The following is a 9,585-nucleotide window of genomic DNA, read 5'->3' as shown; positions in this document are numbered from 1 at the left end:
TCTAGGCTCAGCTCCCGACTGCTTCAACTTGGCTTTGTGGCATCTAAAGCAGACACCTCCCTGTTTATCTTTCACCGTGGCAGTGTCACCATGTTCATGCTTGTCTACGTCGATGACATTATTGTGGCCAGCTCCTCACCTACTGCCACGACCAGGTTGCTTGCTGATCTTCATGCCACTTTTGCTCTCAAGGATCTTGGTCCTTTGCATTTTTTCTTGGCGTTGAGGTGAGATCGTCACCACAGGGGATTTTGCTCTCACAACAGAAATACATTGGCGACATTCTTTGCCGTGCCAACATGGAAAATTGCAAGGTTTCCACTACTCCCATGTCCTCCAGTGACAAGATCAATAAGGATTGTGGGGTACCCCTCTCTCACGATGAAGGCACACAGTACCGCAGTCTGGTTGGCGCTCTCCAGTACCTGACATTGACTTGACCGGACATTTCATTTGCTGTGAATCGTGTTTGTCAGTTCCTCCATGCGCCAACAACTGTGCATTTTTCAGCCGCTAAACGGATCCTGCGGTACTTGAAGTACACTCGTGGCATGAGTCTTTCCATCCGCAAGTCACCATCCATGGTTTTGAGTTGTTTCTCTGATGCGGACTGGGCTGGGTGCAGTGATGATCACAGGTCTACAGGAGGGTTTGCTGTCTTTCTTGGTCCCAACCTGGTGTCATGGAGCTCAAGAAAGCAGGCCACTGTCTCGCGGTCCAGTACGGAGTCTGGGTACAAGGCCATTGCAAATGGAACAGCTGAGATAATCTGGGTACAGTCCGTTCTTGGAGAGCTTGGAGTTTTTATGCCACGTCCTCCCATATTGTGGTGTGATAATTTGGGCGCCACTTACCTGTCAGCTAACCCAGTGTTTCATGCCAGAACAAAACACATCGAGGTGGATTTCCATTTTGTTCGCGAACGAGTTGCCGCCAAAGCATTGGATGTTCGGTTCATCTCTTCCAAAGAACAGGTTGCGGACATCTTCACCAAACCACTAGCTGAGACACCTTTTGTCTCCTGTAGATACAATCTGAATCTTCGCGAAGGAAGTTCAGATTGAGGGGGGATGTTAAACCGTGTATTGTTAGGATATAGGAGGTCGTTAATATTGTACTTATCTCCTGTAACCAACTGTATCTTGTGCCCTAGTTGCACCTTATAAATACATCCTGAGGCCACCAGGTTCGGTGCGCCGATCCAATCTCTCGTTCTCTCATTTCACAATTGAGAACAGCGACCAACGATCAAATTAATAAGTAGGAGAAGTTATACCTCCCGATTCAGATGACCTGCTGGCCAGAAAGTGTTGCGACAACATATCCCTTGCCTTGATAGCATCCTCGTTTGCTAACTGGCGCACTTCCTCACAGTAATTCCTCGTTTGCTTGGCTCTCAGTATGGCTGCATCATCCTCCATTTCTATGACTATGTTATGCAACACGCAGCAGGCATAGATTGTCTCACGTATATCAATGGGGCTCAGCATCTCTGCCTGCAGGTACTTCCATGTGTCTTTGAGCCTTGCGACGGCCTTCATAGCACAGGTTGTGGCTGCGAAGTGTCTCCTATTGAATTCTGCCTTGTAATCTGAGTGGTGGTCTTCATGGTAAGGTGTGAGTAGCCAGGGGAGAAGAGGATATCCTGCATCACCGATTATGTATTCCCCGACTTCTGGTCCATCTAATGCTACCTTAAGCTTGCTGCCATTCAGCCAACTGCCCTTCTCGCACTCCTTGAAGAACTGAGAGTCATGCAATATGTTTAAGCGGTTTATTCTACCTGCCTGTCCAAACCAAATGTTCCTGAACCTCATCTCTGGATCAACGATGACTTGCATCTGAGTGCTCTCAATCTTCTCATGGTCGCAGTTTGGTCCAAATGTAATGTGAGATGTACATAAAACACCGCAACAGTTATGCATATTGTGGATCCTCTCAAACATGGATTTGATCTTATCCATTTGTCTGGAGTCTGGCCAACGGGAGTGGTGATCTGCTTCCTGCCACACAGCAGCAGCAAACCTCTCAGTTACCAACAAGACTATTGACTCGCTCACACCAACAGAGGATGCTATGGTCTCTGTTGGCTCAGCACATTGCAACCTTCTCAAAGCAACAACTACTCGATCTTGTAAAGATAGCACCCTCCCGTCAATAAAGGTGTAGCTGTTCATATCTTCCATTGACGGCCCCATCACCAAGCGGCACATGTAGCTAAAGGTTTTTCTTGTCATTTTGAAGACAGACTCAAATCTTTGGGTGTCCTCTAAAAAAGTTATGGTTCCTGCATAAGAAAAAAACGTAAAAGTGGCTACACAATCCATAAGAACAAGCTCAGATGTGACAATTAAAATAGTGAGATCCAGAAAAACAACATATAAGCAGGGGAGTAAGGAACAAGTGAGAACAACGTAAACTTAGCAAATGAGGGACTCCGGCCAAATCAGAGAGTAGCATTGGTCAACAAATAGGCATTACAAAATGATAAAAAGCTACTCATTTCTTTTCTTCAGAGAAAAAGCTGGTAATAGATGTTGATGAAAGGTAGAAAACAAAGAGAATATTCAAATAACCAGAATATAAACAGGAAAATTAAGATGAACGAGCAATGCTAAATTACCTTTGGACATGAAAGAGAGGCTGACATTTGTCTCCAAGTTGTAGGGGTTAGCTGTGTACAAGACGTACCATTTCCTTGGATTATCACCTTCACATGCATATGCCTTGACATGCTCAACATGGCTGAACTTGTCCCACTCAGGGCCAGATTGTCCCACGGCTATAGAAGCGAGCACAGCTAGGCTGCAGTATAGCTCCAAATGCCTTGGGTTTATACCTCCCATGTATTCTGGGAGTGTCTCCATGTCTTCATCAGTGAGTATGAGCCTCTGGAGTGCAGGAACACCTTCCAGAGCCTTCAGTTTTGGGCAGTCTTCGATGGTAAGCTTCTGTAGTCTGGGAAGATTGGTGATCCTCTCCAAGTCAAGGTTTTCATTCAGGAACAGCTCGACCACACATGGAAAGTTCTCTAGAGAAATGAGACCCTGCACATAGCTTATGAATAATGCATTCAAAGCCCTTGCATGGGAGGCAAGGCCAGGAGAAAGACACCTCAATTTGCAGTGCTCTATCACGAGTTTATGCAAGATAGGAAAGGCTTGCACTTGCTCGTCCCACTCCCACTCCTCCCATTCCACCATTATTGATAAAATCATCTCATGCAATCTGGGAAACGCAGGCCCCATTTGGGAAGGACGAGGACTGTGCTGATGGTAGGACTGCACGAATTCAGAACCAACACGCTTGATGGCTGGAGCACGGTCAATCTGAATGAACTCCAAATAAGGGAGCTGACACAAGCCATCAGGAAGCTGTTTGCAGCAAAATAGGTCATCAATGAACAGAATCCTCAAGCTCTTGAGGGGCACAACTGATGATGACATCATCCACCTTGGGAGCCGTTGGCCAAAATACCCATCGATATAAAGAAATTCTAACCTGGGAGGAGGGCAGAGCTCATCAAACACATTCTCGATCCGTTTTTGCTCTTCCTCTTCAATCAGTCCATTGTCCCCCAATACACTACTGCATGTTAAGTCTAGGCGCGTAAGATGCACTTTCTCACTAAGCTTTGCCTTTGTTACGGATGAGGAAGCAGTTACATTCTCCAACCCTTGTATTCCAACATGCTTGAGCCGATAAAGAGGGCCCAACTCATCCAAGCTACACCACTCACCATCCATCCGGGCTGGAAACCCATCTATTATCCTTAGATTTGCCAGATCACGGAACCCCTTAGGTATGCCATTTATACTTGTGTTGTTGAAGTTAAGATACCTTAGCTGCCCTAAATTTACGATGCTATCTGGTAGTTTAACAAAAACTTTGCATCTTGCAAGGTTAATATACTGCAAGAATTTCATCTTTCCAATGCTATCTGGCAGACTAGATATATCAGTGTTTTCTAAGGACAAGTACCTCAAGTGCTTGAGTTTATGCACAGATCGAACCAATGCAACATGTGCAGATTCCATGCATAAAGTTCGTAGACATGGAAAATTACCCAACGAATCACTAGGCTTCATATTTAAGTGTCCAACTGATATTAGTGTTCTCAATGTCTTTTGTGCTTGTAAAGAGCTCCAGTCCAACCCATCTGATTCCGATGCTTTGTTTTCTACTGATATCTGAAGAAACTCATGTACACTAAGTTTAGTAACAACATCAGTTTCTCCACTGTGAGCTACTAGTGCCTCATCTCTAGACACATATTGAGCAAATGAGCGTACAACGTCATGCATGCTGCAAACACGTTGATCAACGTAGTATGCATCAGGCTCTATAAGGTTTCTTAGTATCAGCTCATTATAGTACTTTTTACCTAGTTCTTCTAAGCCATCTGAGGTTCCGTGAATAAATCCTTCACTGATCCACATGCCAATTATGTTGTCTCTTCTGAATAATGCAGTTTTTGGGATAAGGGAGTAGAATAGAAAACATTGTTTGATGCTAGAAGGTAAGTCTTCATAGCTTAAGTATACTCCATGGTTTAGCTCTTCAGGCATTCCAGATACTGACCATATAGAATCATCCAGAACCATCTCCCAGTCACAGCGCTTATTGTCCTTTTGGCACAAGAGTCCTCCCATTACTTTGACAGTAAGAGGCAAACCATCACACTTTGCTATAATTTGCAACCCAATATCCTTGAGCATATCAATTTCATGTCCATTTGTCTCGCTTGAGACTATCTGCAAGCAGGTTTAATTGACACAGTCAGTGCAGAAAAGTTTGCCTTTTCAGGAAAATAGCAGTTAGTGGGCGCTTAGTGCCAATTCAATGTTAGTCAATAATAAATTCATAAATAAAATACAAATAATAAAGTACCACTTAATGTTCTACCTAATAAAGTGATTAAACACAGGTCCTGTTTGATAGCTCGGTTTTTTTGAAGTATTCTAAGAATACTACAGTTTTGAAGATTACCATGGTTGTAATTACCTTCAGTTGCTACCACTAAAAATTGTCCCCCCCCCTCATGCCCCGTCACGTCAGCCGAGAGGAACCGAGCGAGCAGATCCTCTTGGTCGAGCTTGCTACACACTACATAGGCGTGCGACTGTTGCTCCTCTTGCTCATGTGATTTTGTCCTACGGTGGTCTTACCGAAAAAGGCTTTCGCCCCGCTTTAAAGCAATGACCCCCACACAAACGATCCATACAACACGACAGCACACACAGCCGAGGCCAGATACAAAGGTGTTTCAGTTCAGACACACTACTCCATACAACTCCTAAGCAAGACTATGGAGATGATGAAGCTCTCAACTGTGGACAAGCATCGCGAAGAGACGAGTCTGAGTGCCGACGTACCATGAGCTCTACGACGGTGCCTTCATGAAGGGCACGACGCTAGAGCGCCGGCACCACCCGACCCAAAGGATCAAGGTTTTCATCTAGAGCACCGCGGAGGAAAAGGAGCAACCGCGACGAAGCCTTCAATAAGGGGGACGACACCCACGAACGCCGCCATCGTCGGTCTGGCCGAGGCAGACGAGGTTTTCAGCCCGGCACACATGCTCCTCCTCCGACCTGGGTGCGGCCAACAGCTCTGCCACACCACGGGTAGAGCATGCCAACCACCAGAGCCCATGCCACACACATGGCCATGATCACCGACCAACACCTGAGTCGTGGGACCACGACTCCCACCATCCGGGCCGTCGCCCGACCACCAGGTGTTCCATATCCCGGCCAAAAGAACCGGCTTTGTGTCATCCGGCAAACCACAACCGTCGTTGAGGCCGAAAACGCCTGCCGGGACCGAGGCCGAACTAGCACCCAGAGAACCAGGCTGGGAAATGGGAGAGGCAGGAGCGGACTACATCACGCCGGCGACGGGTAGCCCAACTGAGTCATCGCTACCTATCAGTCCCACCAAACTTCCCACACGCACACCCCTGTGCCGCCCTGCCACGGCTCTCCGGCCAGACCCGCACACGTCCACACCCAGCCGCCCATCCAACGACGTTGTGAGCGCTAGCCGATCTCAGCCACCTGCAGAGGAGGGCCATCCAGAGCACCACCATGAGCTGCCGGCGGACGTGCAGACGCTGGGACCATGGTTCATGGTTGGGACGCAACCAGCCGACGCCGCCACCAACCCACTCCGCACCAACACCCTGCAGCCCCGCCGCGAGGGCCACCACCATGCTGCTGCAGGGCCGCCCGCCGGAATCACACTCCAGATCCGGCCGTCACGCAACCACCCAGAGCTCTAGCTCCGCACACCACAGCCGTCCGCCACTACCGCCCATGGAGCAGCAGCCACCACCAGCCCTTGGCCCGCGCCGCCAACCGCTGCCGGCACGCCCCACCACCAGGCAGCCCGCCGCACCACCCAGACCGCCAGACGCCACCGCCTGGAGGAGCTCCGACACGCCGCCGCGACCCACCAGAACGTGACGCCCAGGCCCATTGAAGCTGGCCCGCACCAACCCCCACGAGGAGGCGAGAGGTCCCGCCACCGGCGGCGGCGGCCGAGCTTCGCCCGGAGCGCCCTGTGGCGGCGACGGGGGAGGGGAGGGGGCGGGAGGGAGGAGTTGCCCGGCGGCCAGCAAGGCTGCAAGGCCTGGTAAGGTGTGGAACTTTCCCTACGGTGGTCTTTCTGCGTTCGGTTTGTACATGCTGGTCTTTGTGCATGGCTCTTCGGTTTTCACCGGCCACCTAGTTAGGAATACACGTGTTATCAACAGCTAGAGCTAATTTACATTGCCGCATACAGCATAGAGAAACAGGTCACAGTAATCTCAATACTCCAAAATACTTTGATATGCTGAAACTGTGGTGTTTCATACCTACTAGCTAAAATACTACTTCCTCCATTCCATAATATAAGAGCGTTTTGCACACTACACTAGTATCAAAAACACTCGTATATCATGAGATGAAGTATAGTTTTCAGTACTTTGGTTTCTGAAGTACTTTCCTATCAAACATGTAGTTAAGTTACTGAGGTGGTATAGAGAGTTTAGTTTTACGAAAATGGCTAGAGATGCTCTTATATATCCTAACCTGATACGAACCTATCAATCTGGTATGAGTCCAGACTTGATCCCAACTGCTACCAACCGGCAGAGTGCGGGCTATATCCTTCTTCTGGCTTGGGCTTGTGCCTGCTATATATAGTGTATTTCCCACGTGACGGCTCAAAAAATGATACATGTGGGAATATATTATAGTGGCACCCATGAGTGGCCTGACGCCATCTTTATTTTTGAGGTTGCAAGATGGATACATACAAGATACAACACATGGGCACTATGATTTTGCCTAGGGACTTGTGATAACTAGGGTGCCACATTTGAGTTTTCCTGCATTATGTGGGAATATATGTGCCTCATTATCTTGCTCCAAATTAAGCATGGAGCTAGTAGATATTAAAGATGCATGTAGTTTCGTTACGCACCTGTTTCTTGAGCAATGACCAGGCATCCTCCTCTTCTAATTTGTTGACATGGTGGTAGGGAAGTTCAGCTTTCATCCCTCGGGCTACTTTTTCATCTCTAGTCACTGGTGGAAAAAGGGCCTTTGGTCGCGGTTCGCAACTGCCATTAGTCGCGGTTGCGCAACCGCGACCGAACGGGCGCGACTAAAGGCCCCCCCCCCCTTTAGTCGCGGTTGCTTAAGAACCGCGATTAAAGGCCCGTCCACGTGGGCGCCAGGTGGCCGTCGGGGCGGAGGACCTTTAGTCGCGGTTCTTCTGGCCAACCGCGACTAAAGGCCGCCGCAGGTTTAGGGTTTTAGCCCCCCCCCCCTTAAACCTGTTTTCTGTTTAATTTGTATTGTTTTATTTCTTTTGTGCTTTATTTTAATTTTGAAGGAGTTTCATATATTCTACGGTACTACATACATGCATATGAATGTACAATTTCAAATAAATTTGAAATTAGAACCAAAAAGAATTCAAGAGGAATATACAATATATATTCAATATCATCGGATGACCATATACAATTTTGAACAAGTTTCCATACATGATTTAATGAATATAAAGTTCTACGTCCTCGTAATAGTGTTCTCCTTTAGGATGGAGGACTTCCCTGCTGAACCATCCAGCTAGTTCCTCTTGAAGTGGTCGGAAGCGAGCTTCTGGACTAAGCATCCACCGGAGGTTATTACTCTGAGCATTGGTATCACTCGGAACCCGCTCAGAGGTGTATCTCCGGATCATCTCACAGACATAGTATCCACATAGATTGGTCTCCGGTGGCTGAATATCCCCAGCATTCTTAGCCTTTAACATTTTGAATTCTAGCTCTTTTTTGAATTCACCGACCTTTGTATCTACGAACCGTCTCCAAACCCTACGAGGCAAAGAAAATTAAATGAACAAGAGAGTTATTAATTAGTTACTTGATATTAGGAAATGAACGAAATAGGCCGATCGATATAGAGCGCAAATGAATGAAAATAATTACTTCTGCAGCATTCTTCTCATGCCGCCCCAAAGCTTTGGATCCATATTCACAGAGTCGTGGACGAGACATTCTGAGGTGTTAACTTTAATTACTAGCAGAATCCAGTGGAACCTGCGGACACGATACATGCACAGTACGTCATGCATAACTCATGGATTAGCCGGCCACATACCATGCATGGAGTAAACAAAAGAGAATGTGCTCAAGACAGAAACACTCACTCAAAATGGTAAGGAAATAGAATATCACTTTTGAGTTCCTGCTTTGTAAGAAACTGCCACAGGTCTGCCTCCACGTCGGCGGGGTAACGCTCCAACACATGTCCATTAACGATGTGTGGGTCAATGAACCCAACATCATGGATGTTCCTTACTCTGCATTCCTTAATCTTCATTCTGCATGTATAATAGCGGACACAACAATATAGTTAGGACATATATATAGTGCAGGCAATATGAACGAGATGGGGTAGAAATTAATAAATCACTTACAGAACGTAGCAACTGATGATAGATTTATCGAGCTCGCGCAGATTGAAAAGCTGGAACAATTCACTCAGTTCAATTTGTACATAGTAATGTTTGAAGTGATGCTCATGTCTAAATTCCGCATAAATGTATAAACAAATTTATAACCCTCGCCGGCGGCAGACGACGGCGTCACGGAGAGGGGAGGCGAGGACAACACATTTATAACCCTCGCCGTCCCCTCTCGATCCCTAAAAAAACACCGCGCGCATCGCCGCCCCCCTCGCCGCCCCTCTCCGTATAAACAAATTGTCCGAACAGAGCTTGGAGTAGAGTGGCTAGGGTTTGGCCAGGGATGCGGATGGAGACGAATATATGTGGGGTCGGGATGGCCCATGTGCAGGGCGGGGGGTGCTGGCCACACTCTTTTTTCTTTTCTTTTTCATTTCATTTCATTTTTTCTTTTCCTGTTTTTATCCTTTTCATCTTTAAAACAATTCAGTATATCAAAATATAGCAATGAAAAAAGATATTTGAGAAATCATAAAATGTATGTGAATTCAAAAAAATGAATCATAAAATGTTCATGGATACAAAAACATTGTGATTTTGCAAAAAAAAAGGTTTTCAAAAAAT

General features: G+C 46.9%; 1 pseudogene; it reads right to left on the bottom strand.

Moving 5' to 3' along the window:
• Nucleotides 1-1,253: 1,253 nt before the first annotated feature.
• The window catches only part of LOC119320702, a 12,681-nt pseudogene continuing 4,349 nt past the window's right edge, over nucleotides 1,254-9,585 (bottom strand).

This window comes from Triticum dicoccoides, chromosome 6B (genome assembly GCF_002162155.2).
Source record: "Triticum dicoccoides isolate Atlit2015 ecotype Zavitan chromosome 6B, WEW_v2.0, whole genome shotgun sequence".
In the NCBI taxonomy this organism is placed as follows: domain Eukaryota; kingdom Viridiplantae; phylum Streptophyta; class Magnoliopsida; order Poales; family Poaceae; genus Triticum; species Triticum dicoccoides.
The sequence above is the reverse complement of the archived record's forward strand: the minus strand, read 5'-3'. Positions and strand labels throughout refer to the sequence as shown.